We start from the raw sequence: 14,855 nt of genomic DNA, 5'->3' as shown, positions 1-14,855 counted from the left end.
GGAGAGAGGAGTGAAAAATGGGAAAATACTGGATTTTTCAACTTACAGAGTGTATAAGAAGTGGTCATTTTCTGTATTTCTTTTCTACCACTGTACATTTGGGTGTATGTATTTCATACAATAATTCAAGCTGGAATGGACCCGAGGAAATCCTGCATCCAACCTCCTGCTGAAAACAGCGTTGGCTAAGAGATCAGACCACACTGATACAGGTTCTAGGGTTCTGTTTAACCATCTAAATCAGTTCCTTGATCAATCAGGTATATTTCATGAATTGAAACCACTATGTAAGTTGTAGTGTCAAGCATTCATAAAGGTACTTCTTGTACCACTTCTTGGTGAGAGTATTCAGTAATTTATTATAATCTGGAAATAAGTTTATTCCAGTCATTTAACTCAGTTTTGCCCTGTTCACGTTCATCCAAGTGCTCCAGATGTAATCTGTCATATTCCTTTTGCAACACTACTTGGAGTTACTTTCATCTTCAAACTATATGTCACATCCATACCCACATCTCTAATAATGTGAAACTGAGGCATCTTGAAATCCAGTGCCTATAAGGGTGCAAGTTCAAAGAAAGCAGCAAGCTATTCCTGTGCAATTGTGAATAGGAAAAAATAACAGAAGTGCATCCTCCTGAAAACAACAGTTAATGAACTGCTAAATATCACCTTTACCTTTTTTTTTTTTTTTTTTTTTTTTTTTTTTTTTTTTTTTTTTTTCCACAAAACAGATTTGCATAGAACCAGCTCTGTTCCCAGCATCAGCACTCATCACTGAAAGATGCAAAGAAAAAGAAGCAGTACCGGAACTTTCAGGCACCTCAGCAGTATTGCTGTCCCAAGCATTCATCATCTTAAGACAAGAACATGACCGTAACGTGAGTTTCTAACAACTGTATTTCCAGAACTATTTTGGAACATAATTCTTCAAGAAATGTATTTTGTTTACAAAAATAAAAGCTGTGGGATGTATGCCTTAGTGTCCTAACATAACATTTTTGGTCTGCAAGTTCCAGGTCAGGAATTTAATTCTCCTAGTTGATATTGAATTATTATTATTACAAACAGAATGAAAAAGATGAAGAGAAGGAGGGAGAAAGAGAGGGTGAGAGTCTAGCAGTCATCTGTTAGGCCTCCTTTGATGACAGTCTTATTTTGAGATGCAAGTTAAAAACCACAAAGTACATATAAAACAAAATACACTTTAAAAACATAATCCAGAATGGATTTAATTTAGATATGCAAATGAATATAAATACGTACGTATTATATACATACTATTTTGGCTAAAATAATCAAAATAGAAGTGACCATTTGCAGCATTTAGAAATGAACCCAAACTACACCACATGCTTTTGCTGAGATCCTACAGCCAATAGGAAGCTTCCAACTGATGCAAAGTTTTGCAAAAAGAAATTATTTGCTGTGCGCTTCTGACAGATCTCTAACACCTACGCTGTCAGACCTCAGAGTTCAACTTCATTGCTTTTTCAGATGTCCTCTTAACACGGAATCTTATCTTATTCACACGTGGGTTTCATGTCCTGATAGCATGGCAGCAGAGGAAGAACACTGTGCATACTACTCTCGCGATACACAGGTCAGCTCTGTGATTGGCTGAACCCTTGAGATCTGCCCTTTCCTATTTAAAATCAGCTCCTGCTAACTTCAGTGGCGTCTCTGCAAATAGCTACATCACTTCATATTTTCAAATTGTTTCAACTGAAAATTTTATAAAGCAGATGAATTCCTCGGACAGAGCCGTGCGAATAACAAATCTCTTACAAGGACGGACAATAAATCATGACTCTGGTGACTCACTGCCTGTATAGAGGATGGAAAATGAAAGGGTAAGTCCTTGAATAAGAACTGACTGAGATCTGAGTGAGACCAGTTACTGAGATAATTAGCCGATGGATGCGAGATGAAAGCCGAGGTCTTTTCATTTATACATTAATTAACCAGAAGATCAAAGACCTTGGCTAGGCCTATAACCACGACTGCAACGTTGGCTTGCTATGCAATAATGAACTCATTATTACCTGCTTTCATAAATTACCTGTGGTAGACTATTTTATTTTTAATACTGTACATAAAGCATAAAAACAACTACAATGTTATTTTTGAATATTTTAATTGCTAAGCATGCACTTTTGTGTAATGAGAGCATTCATCCCTTCACCTGATCACTGTTACCAGCTCAGTTCTCCTTTCTGTCAGGAAATTTCCTAACAGGTGACGAGTCCCTCTATTTCATAGAATCAAGGGGAAAGGAGTGACCAGAACACCAATATGGACTTGAAGTGGGATGCAACGGTAAAATAAAAAAATTCAAAAAATCTGATTATCTGTCTCAGAGGAAGGAAAACAGAACAGTGTGCTACAATTTCACAAGACCAAGAAAAGTAAATATTCTGATACTTCATGCTGTCATTTTATGCCACTATACTTCTTCCGTCATATCTGGGAAAAGTATGCATGGACCCATGATTGCAGAGCTGATTTTAGCTTGCATGATTGTATGTGGTTTATCTTAGGGAAAATTTCTCTTCCCTACAGTCTTTCTGAAAGAGCGTAGGTGGGTTGTACAGTAGTCATGTTTCAGGTCCAGACCTATAAAATACTGTCATTTCTGAGACTCTACAAATGTCTACAGTCTGTATTTAAGAAAAGCTTATAAATACGCATCCAATAGAAAGTTTCAGATAAAATCCCAGTGAGTTGAGAAGGAAGTTGTGAATCAACAGTAAGACACGATGTGAAGAAAAGCTTTGTTGCAAATGGGTGAGTTGTGATGTGGGCATGTTAGTATATGCCCTCTTTTAAAGGGCATAGAAAAGAAAGGTATTTTATCTGTAGGCAAAGTTTCTGATGCAAAGAAGATATAATCACATTTATTTATGATCTGCTCAGAAGACCTCACACTGCTGGTGAGAAATGTAAGTAGAAGAGATCGAGCCATCTGTTGCTACAGCAACACAAAGCAATTACTCATTGCTCTGGGACACAGGGTAAACCTGACATCGATTTTTGTTCTCTCCTCAATTCTTAATAATTTACCTTCAAGAGGGGGACATACTGATTCACAGCTCAGATGGAAATAAGGGTTGGTGAGGTCGCCACATTGAACCATTTATAAGTAAACTCTTTACACTTGGACATTACCCACAAGCTAACATTTTTCCCAGTGCTTCATTATTTTGAACTGGTCTGCAAACTTTAGTCAACCCCCACATTTCTCACCAAGCATTCACCAAAGCTTTTGTTTCCAGCACAACTATTCATAATGCCTTATTCATCCTGTGACCTCAGTAACATGTTATGGTTGTTTTTCTCCGTAACTGGATGACTTGAAAACCCACAAAGATCCCTCAAGATGGCTGTAGGAACACTTCCACTGAAAGTACTTGAGCGTGTCAGAGCTTGTCATTGCAGAGGTGCAGCTGGATGGATGTTTATGGCTTGTCCCTATTTCACAAACACTATAGTAAACAAAATGTCAAGCCAAACACAAAGACTAGCAAGTACAATCCAGGGGTGTTATTAAAAAATACATTCCCAAAGCCCTTTGAATCACTCTTCCAGGTTCCCTTGAGAAAGGCACAGAGAGAAACTCATCACTCTTTCACTAATATTCAGGACTTGTACAGTACAGTTTTGTTGGCTCTTCTTATGCCCTAGAGAGAAAAAGGGATGTGGCCGAAAGACCTTCAGCTAGAAGCATTTCCCCAGGAAACACTCACAGCCTCCGAGAAAGGTGCATCATCCACAGCAGTCTCAGCAGGCGTCGAGGGGTAGTGTCACTGCCAGCACCAACTCCTCCTCTGCCCTTGAAAACCTTTCCTTGGGAATTCAGTGGTGGACGAAACCTTGCATTATTTTGGGGAATTAAACTGTGTGTTTACTATAGTGTTCAGGGTGGAGAAAAGGGAGGAAACAAAGTGAAGGGGAAGGGAACGGGGGGGAGGAAGACTCCTCTAATAGCCAGTATCCAGATCTGAATGCAGAGGGCATGTGCCAACAACTTCAAGACCGGCAGACAGCAATACCCCAGTGACCAATACTGCTCTGATCAGAACTGCGCTGGGAGCAGTGCCCATCTAAGCCATGCAACTGGCGGCTGTCTGGAAGCTTTGTTCTTGTTTTGTCACTTTGGCTCTGATAAAGTGAGTCACAGCAGTCCCTGGGTAACCTTTGGGAGGCAGTTTGCTCCTTGCTCCAAGGGCCCTGCCTCACCTCACCTGAGCTCTAGCTTTCATAGCTGAGATAGAAGTAAGACATCAGATCAACCTGCCACTCCCTTTGCCACTGCAAAGCTACCTTCACTGTATGAAGTGAGCAGTAACTTTTGGCCCATTAACTATCGCTGGGCTATTGCTGAAACTCAGAAGTCCAAAACAAGTGCAGAAGGCCTAGCCAGATGGCTACCCCTCCCCTGCCCCAGTTAGCTGGTGCAGGGAGGAGGCAGGTTCTCTGTATCCCTCCCAAAACTTAATGCTATCTTTGCTTTTAGCTGACCACGCCTGAGATCAATAACAAGAAAGCTATTCCTTTCTTAGGTCTCAAAAGAAACTGTCACAGCAGCTTGCTGTCATTTTGCGTGCTAGCCTAGCTGGATCCGCCTGCAGTTAAGATGTGTAAGGAAAGCAGAGAATCACAGAATCATAGGGATTTGGAAGGGACCACTGGAGACCGAGTCCAACTCCCAACTAAAGCAGGTTCCCTACAGTAGGTCACAGAGGAAAGTGTCCAGACGGGTTTTGAATATCTCCAGGGAAGGAGACACCACAGCCTTTCAGGGCAGCCTGTTCCAGTGCTCTGCCAGCCTCACAGTAAAAAAGTTTCTCACATTCAGATGGAACTTTCTGTGTTCTAGTTTGTGCCTATTACCCTAGGCTTGTCACCAGGCAGCACAGTTTCAAACAGTTAGCCTCTCTTGACAAGATAAAAAGAATTCTTTGCTGAATTAATTCTCCTGCACTCATAATTTATTAGCAATTTGCATTTCTGCATCATGAGTAAGCATTTCCCACAGCCCCACTGTCTCAGCCTCATCAGAATTCTGTTTCCAAATCAATTTTCACACTCCAGAGTATTGTTGGGTCACCTCCCAGAAATCATTCCCAGTGTGGGCTGAGCCAAGCAGCTCTGAATGGGAGAGAATGAAGCAATTTAGCCACAAGTACTCTGAAGTCTTTCCTCTTAGCTAGTGGATCAAATGAGTGTTTAAATCCTTCCAATAATTTTCCTTCATTTATAAAGGCATGCTATTTGCAAGGTAGCTGGAGAGAAGCTAACGAGAAGTCCATTCCAACAGCTTAGTTCTAATAGAAAGACAAACTTTTAGAGGTAGGAGAATACCAAACTTGTCTTTTCAATCCATACTAACAGGCTGATCTTGAACCACTGAAATTTCTGTCATTAATCCCTTAAGAATCCTTGGTACAAAGATGCAGTGGCTCTACTGGTATAGTAAGAGCTATGGGAATATATTTATTTTTCTTTCTTTTTTTCCCAAAGAATGGATTTGTAATTAAAATTATAGCACGCAGGCATTTAAATAGTAGTATCTGAAAACATAACATGAATTGATACATCTCTAAAGCTTCACAGGATAGTAAGAACAGGTTAGCTTTCAAGATCCGTGCAACTGTTTGCCATTCCTGCACACAGACAATCTGTGAAGGAACTGCTTATAAAACTCAATGGCTTTTCAAGGAAGAAAATAAACAGAAAAAAAGCCCCATAACTAAATTATGTTTCCACAGTGTTGTATAAATTATAAAAATGAGAGAAGATAGGATTTGGTTATGTACCTTACAGTTGTTATAGTCATTTAGTCTCATGTTTTTCTTTCCCATTTTGAATTTTAGTGTTGTTACAGAATGCCAAACCAGCACTGTAAAGGTGCAGTCTAAATCCCAGGCATACCTACTGAACATTGCCACTGACTCACTGTATGCCTTGGGCAAGTGTCTGTTTTGCTTCATGAAGAGGTGAACAGAGGAATGACAATTCTCAGCCTCATGAAGTACTTTAAGACCTTCTAACAAAAAAGCCTAACTCTACAGCTACAATCTCTTACCTGCTTCCCTCCCAGCTTGGTCGTGCTAGCAAAGCAAAGCACGTGAGTCCTTTAGGAAAGAGACTCTCCCTACCCACCATCTATTTAAATAAAATGTTTGAACCCACACCCATCTCCTCCTGACACTGGGTTAATCATTGAGCCACTTAGCAGGTGCATCTCCTTAACACCCCCAATAATACACTTTTGCAGGTGGCTGGAGGTAGGCTGAAGTCTGATAGCAGTTAAATACATACATGGAGAGGGAGAAAGAGATAGAGGAAAAACTTCAGAGGAAAATATATTCTTTATTATTTCATGAGTTTTCTTAACATGAACTTGATGAAGAAGGAAGAGGCTGAGGGCTATGGAGAGCAGTGGGTGGGCTGTGGCTGGCTCTGTAGCCCCACCATGTTCTGGTGCCCTTGAGGCTTGTCAGGTGCCAGGGTCAGTCAGTTTCCTTGCAGATCTGACACTTTACTGCTCAGAGCAGTGTGACTCCATACATCTAATTGTGAGAGTGTGTCATGCGATGCCGTTAACTTTTTATAGTTTTTATAGCTTTTTAGAGAGATAGCAGTATCTTTACAACTTCCTTCGCTGGCTGTTTTCCTGGCACTAGATGGAAACAGGAGCTGCCAGAGCTCCATCAGCTGCTCTGGGAAGCACAGGGCCAAGGCTATGGGCAGCATAAGGTCAGTGCTTCATCTCAGCAGATGGTGGAGCAGCCAGTGCCCACAGCACTGCTAAGACCAAGGCAGCAAGTGCTTTGGAGATCACAGGAAGGCAGACAATGTAAAATCAGATGGGTTTCCTGTGTGACTCAGCCTTTGTTTTTAATTTAGTATGTCATCCACTTGTTTACAGCGATCTAGACCTAGTCTGGAGAAACCAATAAGTGATTTCCAAAGAGCTAACGCATTCCATCACAGGTCACAATCCCATGCTTGATTCATACATCATGACCTCTAACAGTCGTGCAGGTGTGTGGAAACACACCTCATTTCTCAGTTAGCTTGTCTCAGGCAGTGCTGTAAAGGTGAACACATACAGCAGTAAGAAAGGATTGGGAGGTATTGACGCAACGTGATCAAACTTGGTTGCAATATTGCAGTTTCGCAATGAAGAATAAGGTTTTGAAGAAATTCCAGCCTCCAAATTTCCTGTAAGGCAGTCATGCACAGCTGCAGGTCGGACAGCAAAAGCAGAGCTAAAGGCAGTCACTAGCACAGTACATCCAGGGAGACAGCAGTGCGAGAGAGACCGGCAACCCGCCGAGGTATTAATTGATGGAGGTTGAACGAAAATAACCTCAGGACAAGGGGAAGAGCACCACCTGGTGGAGAAAGAGCCCAAACTGAAAGCAGTGGTTCTGATTTTTACAATCACTTAATTGCAAAGGATGAGGGAATACTATTGTTTCCAACTCCACTTTGCACTCCCAAGTTATTCTTTACAGAGTCGTATCTGTCTCACTTGGGTTGCACGGACAGTGTATGCCATCACATAGTGATCATGCTGATAAAAATGAGTCGGGGAAGCTCAGAACACAAGGACAGTTTAAATTCCCAGTCAGAATAGGGTACATATGTTGCATGCCTCAAAAATAAATAGTTTTACTTTAATTTTAAGAAGTCCAAATTACCTGGACTCAACCTGTTGCTGGTCCGTACCAGCCAGTACACATGCACTGCTTCTTCTCAGAAATGCATCCCTGAGACTGTCTTCATAAGGCTTTTAGCAGTCCAACCTTCCCTAATCAGAGAATTCCTGTCTTCATTTGTTAAAGCAATGAATTTCTAGAAAAGGGGAAGACAGGAGTGTCTTTATAAGGAACAAGACCAAGAGATCCGTGCCTGACCATATCCATGGAACCTGTGGTGTTCTTAGAACAGCTATTTTCACCTCAAATTTGTTTAAAGTTAGCTGATAGCTTCAAAATAGGAGAGATATACACACATTTTTCACATGCACATGCATATTTCTTAGGAAACAAGGCTGTTAAGAACCATCAAATGTGCATTAATCCATATGATCGCTTCTCCATGAATGGATCTCAGTCCAGCATTTGCAGAGCGCTTTTGCAACAACGTAACAGCAGAAATGGGGCAAGCATCTGAGCCTGTGTGTTATGCAGTTAATTCTTAATTCTCATGAATTAAGCACAGCATTCAGTAGAATGAACCTTATGAATTACAGATCAGGTCCAGGGTCAATTCCAATAACTCTGTAATTTGGAATTGAGAAATTTTGTAATTTAAGAAAACAATACTGGATCAACAGGGATCATTTAATGTTTCTGTAGTAGGCAAGTTCCAGGGGACACCTGGAAAGAAATTCTGAAATCTGCAGCTGTGGGAATTACACTGGAAGTAGTATGTGCTGAGCCTTTTTTTTCCCCCTCTAAAATGGGGTTACAGGTTCTTCTCCTCCATCTGATCTGAACAGTACCTCACTGCCTTGCACTAAGGGAGCATATAAGAAATCAAGCACAGAATCACGTAAGTTAGAGGGAAATCATTTAAGTTTGTGTAAAGTCATTTCTTCCATGCAATTTTATTTTTGCTCGCCTTGCTAATGAAATAAGATACAAGATTTGAGAGAGTCCAGGAAATAGCTATAGATCCTGTAGCCCTTGCAAACCAATTGGAAGGGGAGGATTAATGCTCTTTCGGGAATAACCAGATGTCACTTCAAAGATGTATGGGCAAATACAGAGCTTATGATGTTTGTCTGTGATGAGATGACTGCTGCTGCTATCCACTGTGATAATAAATGTTAAGGATATCTAACACTGGATGTACAGTAGCACATCTTTGTGCAAATACAGTCACCAAAATTGCATTGACAGCTGAAATAAATAGGTGTTTGGCTGAGCTATCTCACTGCCTTGCCTTTACTGTTTACCACGCTGGGAACCACTTACACAATAGCACAATTGCACAAGGAAACAAATGTGTACACACAGTTCAGACAACAGATACCTGCATTCTTTCAAAGTCTGCCTTGCAGTCCATTGTAGAGATGTTTCTTTTGCATTTCTCTATTCCTTCACTACTGAATCAAAATCTCTGCTTTTTTTTTTTTTTTTTTTTTGGAACATGCACATCACTTCATTAGATGGAATAGTCCCATAACTTCAGTGCTATCTAGGACAGTCTTTTGCCCCCAGAGGTGTTTGAGAGACATGTAGGTGTAGTACTGACTGACATGGTTTAGTGGTACAGAAGTGATAGGTTGATTGCTGGACTAGATTATCTTAGTTTTCTTTTCCAACCTTGATTCTGTGATTGCTTGCTTTAACAAACACATGCCCATCTCAGTATTGTCACACTGCTTTAAGCTTCACACGCTTGGAACCAAGAAGTTCCTTCCAGTCTGCTTTGATCAAGATTGCCATTTCCAGTAATATGTATTCAGTGCAGTCAGTGTCTTTTCAAAAATATTGCAATTTTTATTTTTTTAACAAAAGGGAAATTCCTGGTGAAAAAATGCTGCCCTGGCAGATTCCTCACCAGCACTGCATGCAAGCGCTTATCAGAAAATGCAATGCCTAGTATCTAAAAAAAAGATCTCCTAACCTCTGCCTACGATCTTGGATCTTGCTTCTTAAAGAGGAGCCATAAAGAGGAGGTTAACCCGTAAGTCACATTCCTCACTGACAGCACCTGCCTGCTTGGGAAGGCAGCGTACGCCTGTCCACGTAGCCTCCACTTCGTCCATCGAACAGCAACAGCAAATTCCACAGAGAAATTTCCAGCATGAGTCATGAACTCAGGCCTGGACCATCTCCTAAAGGAAGCACAGACTCTCAGGGGCTGTTTTATCAATCCAGCCTGCTCTTTGTTTCAGCCTGTTCCCCAGGCCTGCCTACACACCAACCTAATGTGCACTAATTGTTTCCCATGACAAGACGACATGAATGTAAAAGTAGTTCAGTATAAAAGCCGTGCCTGATATATGTTAGGGAAATAAATCACCCCATACCACTTGCCTAGAGATCAGGGTTCCAACAAGAGGACTGGAGCGTTCTCAGCTGATGAAAGATTCTCTGATACACATGGCACAAGAGAGGAAGCAACCTTTACTCAGCATTAGAAAGACTGAGAGGTACATTTAATGGATGCATCCTGCCCCCTCACACACTACTGAGAGTTCCAGACGTTCCTATGTCCTTCAGTACCTCCTGCATTTTGGTTTGTATTTATGAAATTTGACTTTAAACAACTTTTTCCTCCCCACTCTGCTATCACACAAAAAGGTTTCATAAGTTAAAGATCAACTCTGTCCTGGTTTAAAACTACAAAGACTGTGAGATTTGTATGTAACCATCTTATGGTCTAGAAACTACTTCCTAGCAAGCATGCTTCATTGAAAATTTTCTACTTGAGCTAAGTTTAAGGTTTCTCAGTGACTATAATTCCTTCCTCAATCATGCTTTCAGTCTTGTTTGTGGGGTTTTTTTTTGTTTTTTTTTTTTTTTTTTTTTTTTTTTTTTTTTTTGGTTGTTTTCCTACTGAGCTAACAAGAGGGATGGTTGCAAAACGATCATGTGTCCTATATATGGTTACTGATGCTATTTGTAGGTAATTGATACAGATGCATAACAAATTTCAGAACTCAATGCAAATATATATAAATCCTGAAGTTTTTTTTTTACTGGAAATGTGAAAAACATACAGCAGTGCCTGGAGCTCTGGAATAGTTCAGAGGACCTTGAGTGAGCATAAAGCAGCTCTGCCATTGAAGAGCCTCCTCCATCTTTCATTCTTGTTTTGTAAGTGAATCTAAATAGGATTTGTTTAACCCATGCAAGCAAATTGTACTATCCAAACATGGTTTATGCTGAGGTTTCTCAGCATTCATCTTTAAGTATCATCACAGATGGGTTGCTACTGTATCCCTTCTGGAATAATATTGCAGTGAGAGATGAAACACTTAGATGCTACTTATCTTCCTGTAATTAGCCATGCATCTATCTAAAAAGTTTCAGTTTTTCTTGAAGTCACACTCTAAAATTTACTTCATCAGATGCCTTGCTGAGGAAGGACTGCTATCAGCTTAAGTGCTGAAGACTTCTTCCAGGCAAATCAGATGAATAAAGGGACTGTTCCTCTTTGAAAACTGAAATGACTACTAATAATCCACGCAGTGCTTGAGATTGCTCCTGAAGAGAATATTCACAGTTTTACACGTGAAAAAGAAATAGCATGAAGAATTACATGAAATACTGATTAAACAATGAAACAAGATAGAATGGTCCTTGTGGCTGTAAAGCTTCCATTACTGGTCACAGGAAAAGTACTGCCTGATAATAAGTGCATCCTCATCCCAAAAGCTGTGTCTAATCTCCAGGACCACTAATGATGTTCTTTGGCTCATTCAAGAGCACGCCTGAGTTGAAGTTTTGAAAATATCACCACGAACTTCAAAAGCAAAGGTCAACATAGACACCACATTTTCTATGCACACGCACACACAGGAGATCATTTCCCCTTCACTCCCTGCATCTGCCCTCCCCAGGCACCTCACCTACAGCTCTTCCATCACAGAAATGTATAGAAACACACTGCAAACAAACATTCTCAAAGCGTGACAACTGATTACTATCTGAATCAGCTTTGGTACAGCCTGAGCATGTTAAGACCCGAAAATATTTCAGCGTCATAAATGGAACTGGATATGAAGGACATGCCTTCTAAAGTTCTTTGCTAAAAGTTGGTTTGAGAGAGACCTGTAAGTCAACTGAATGGTAAAATATTCGGAGTAGTCACAGGAGGTGAATACCATGTTGTGATCCTAGCTGGGGCCCATACATACTGAAAAATATAGCAATGATTACAGAAACTAAGATGAGATTCACTAGCTCACAATTCAGCTTCCTGGCTGACTTAAGACTGTCATTTACCTATCCAGAAAAGTGGAAGTGAATCACTTAAGTGTGTGAAATCAATGTGTATATGCTAAAGCACGTTAAACTTCTAATTCAGTGCTCTCATGTATCCCTAAATCACTATAGCTTAATCCTGAAAAGTCAGTAAAAAAGTGTTTAACTTCCCTTCTAGAAAGAACCACGTGTCTTACTCTACCTTTCAGTTCATCTGCCACCATACTTTTTGCAGCAATGTGGTCACATAGTTGCATTCTGATCCTTTCAGATCGGTTAAACAAGACCAGATCAAACCTGGTGACTAATTGGACTTGAGAAGGCCAAACATGCGATGGCCATTGGCAAACACAGACCCAGCACCAGGACAGACCTGCAATTCCCAGGGTTTCCAGACAGGTCTTGCTATCTCTCCTATCACTTTTTTCTCTGCCTCCTTATGTTTGCACATGTATGGTTCCACAGACCTTGATTGCTTTCTTATCCTCCCTCTCTATTCTTTGACCAGAAACAGTTCTCAGGCTCCATTTTTAAGGACAATGTCCTCATTAGTGAGCAGCACCTCACAGATTGAGCTAATTTGATTTTCTGAATTATTATTTAGTCCTAAAATGGTGTGACTATCAACCTTCACTTCTTATCCTCATCTCCTTTGGAATTCTGTGTGACAGTAAGCATTTGCTATATTTCATGGAGTACCTAGCCAAGTCTCAACAAAATAATCCCTTAAATTCATTGAAGTTTGAGTACTTTCATGGAGAAGAAACAATAGAAAAATACATTGACCAATTTTAAAGCAACTTCAAGTAGTTTTATAAGAAAAGAATTGTAGAGTATGTTCCTGGTTTGATGCTGCAGGGTAAAAAAGAAAGAGTAAACCTGCAGAACTTCCAGTTTAGAACACTTTCAAAAAGATAATCTAATGCTTTTCTTGAAGAACAGAAATATGTTACTGAAAAAGAGAGAAAGGTTATTCTTATAAATAATGGATTTGCTTAACATCAAAATTCATTTCCCAGCCTCTAAGCTAAGGCAAAGGCTGGCTTCACAGCTGCCTTTGCAAAATCCTAAGCAGCACCACAGTGTTAATCTTTCAAGGATGTTTCTCTGGTTGCAGTGGCCAGAAAGCCAGTTTCCCACCTACCCATTGTAAAGTGGAGCACGTAAACTCAGCAAGTTAACATTTCCTCTGATCCACTCCCTGTCATGCACACAAAGCTCTGCAGCATGCCCAATCCTGCAGCTCTTTCTCCAGCACTCACTAACATAACATTTACAGTTTTCCCACTCCATTTCCTTAAGTTCAAATGTAAATATAGACTTGTAATGATGAAAGGACGCCCCGATGTCCCCTCCCCAAAGTCTCTTCACTGACCATCCAGATAAGGCACATGGCATTTTGGGAAACATGAAGGGTTAAAGATCGTTCTTAGTACACAACAATGTACCATTTATTCACTAATCCTTCAAACTTAATTCCTGAAATGTCAAAAGCATTTCACAAGCTAACAACATTGGCAGCATTAAGCTTTCTGTTCTGCCCAAAGTGCCTGTGAAACAACAGACAGTTTTCATTTCTTTCTGGAAGCCACCAAGGTAAGTGTTAGTTTCATCTGGCTGTGGCACTGATTGCTTACAAGGTCATTTGAAGGAGAAATTCAGCATGCTGAAGCACTAAGAGAAAGATCAGGTGGCCCTTGCAAATACTGATGGAAACATACTGTACTTCCATACAGAAGGACATACTACTATGCCTGTTTTCATGATTGAACTGAAACAAGAGTTCAGATGTGCATATTTCTCCAAAGAAATACACAGCAAGACAGGAAGTCAGACAGAGGTCCTTGTTGCTAGCTGCTTCCTTTAGTATCTGGGCTCTACTTCCTGCCAATCTTTGCTGTTGCCTATGGGACCTCAGTACCCCACTGATATTCCAGACCATGGTTTGAAAGCATTATTGAAGCAGTGCTCTCTTCTAAGAAACCTGTATGTAAAATTAATGGTATAACAATTTAGAGAAAAGAAACTCCTCCCATGGAAGGAGGCCTACCTCTCTGACCACCACCTAGGAAACCTAATTTGAGCAGAAGCAGCATTACCCAGTTCCTATCCACATTCTCCAGAACATTTCAGTCAAGATTACTGATTCTTTCTGTGTACCAGTGAAGATGATAAACTTAAAGAAACCCAACTTGTTATTTGGTTAGTCCCATCCATTTACATGTCTCCATGGCAGCATGGCATCTTGGAGGATTCAATCATCCTCACAACCAAATTTTCCAACTAAAGTTGTCGTAAGTACATCTTTTTTATGATTCTTGAGCCTCGGGTCACCAACAACCCTTCAAAGTTAGATTCGCATCCAGAAAATTTACCCTCCTCTTACCCAGGAAAGAGTTCATTTAGCTGGAACAGTGTACAGCTATTTTGTTGAGAGATGCCCACCTTTGCAAAAATATAAGTGTGCTGCCTTCGCAGGTAGTGACAAAGGCACGCACAGGTGTGTAGCAAGAGGTTACTTTAATGTGCCTTTGAGTTTCAAGGATTAAGAAACAGGCTCAAGCGCTTTTTGAAGTTTCATCTTTCATTGAATCCCTTAATCCCTCCAAGCTTGGCACCATTTCTCACTCATTTGTTTATGTTTTAATCTAAAGTTTCTCACTTGAGAACCACATTGACCTTTTGATTAAACCTGAGGCTGTGAGTGATAGTGCAGCTGGAATTTTTGTTCCAGCACTTCATGCTTCTCATGACTTGCAAAGAGAGCAGGGAGCTTGCACACTAGCACTGCACAAAGCTGATCACATCCATGGCAGATGATTTTAGCTTTGCTGGTTGTGTCACTGGACCTGAATGCTCATGAGCAAAACAGTCATAGAAAACAAAGGATCTGACACTGAA

This window comes from Tetrao urogallus, assembly GCF_951394365.1.
Source record: "Tetrao urogallus genome assembly, chromosome: 6".
In the NCBI taxonomy this organism is placed as follows: domain Eukaryota; kingdom Metazoa; phylum Chordata; class Aves; order Galliformes; family Phasianidae; genus Tetrao; species Tetrao urogallus.
Note: the sequence above shows the minus strand (reverse complement) of the source record.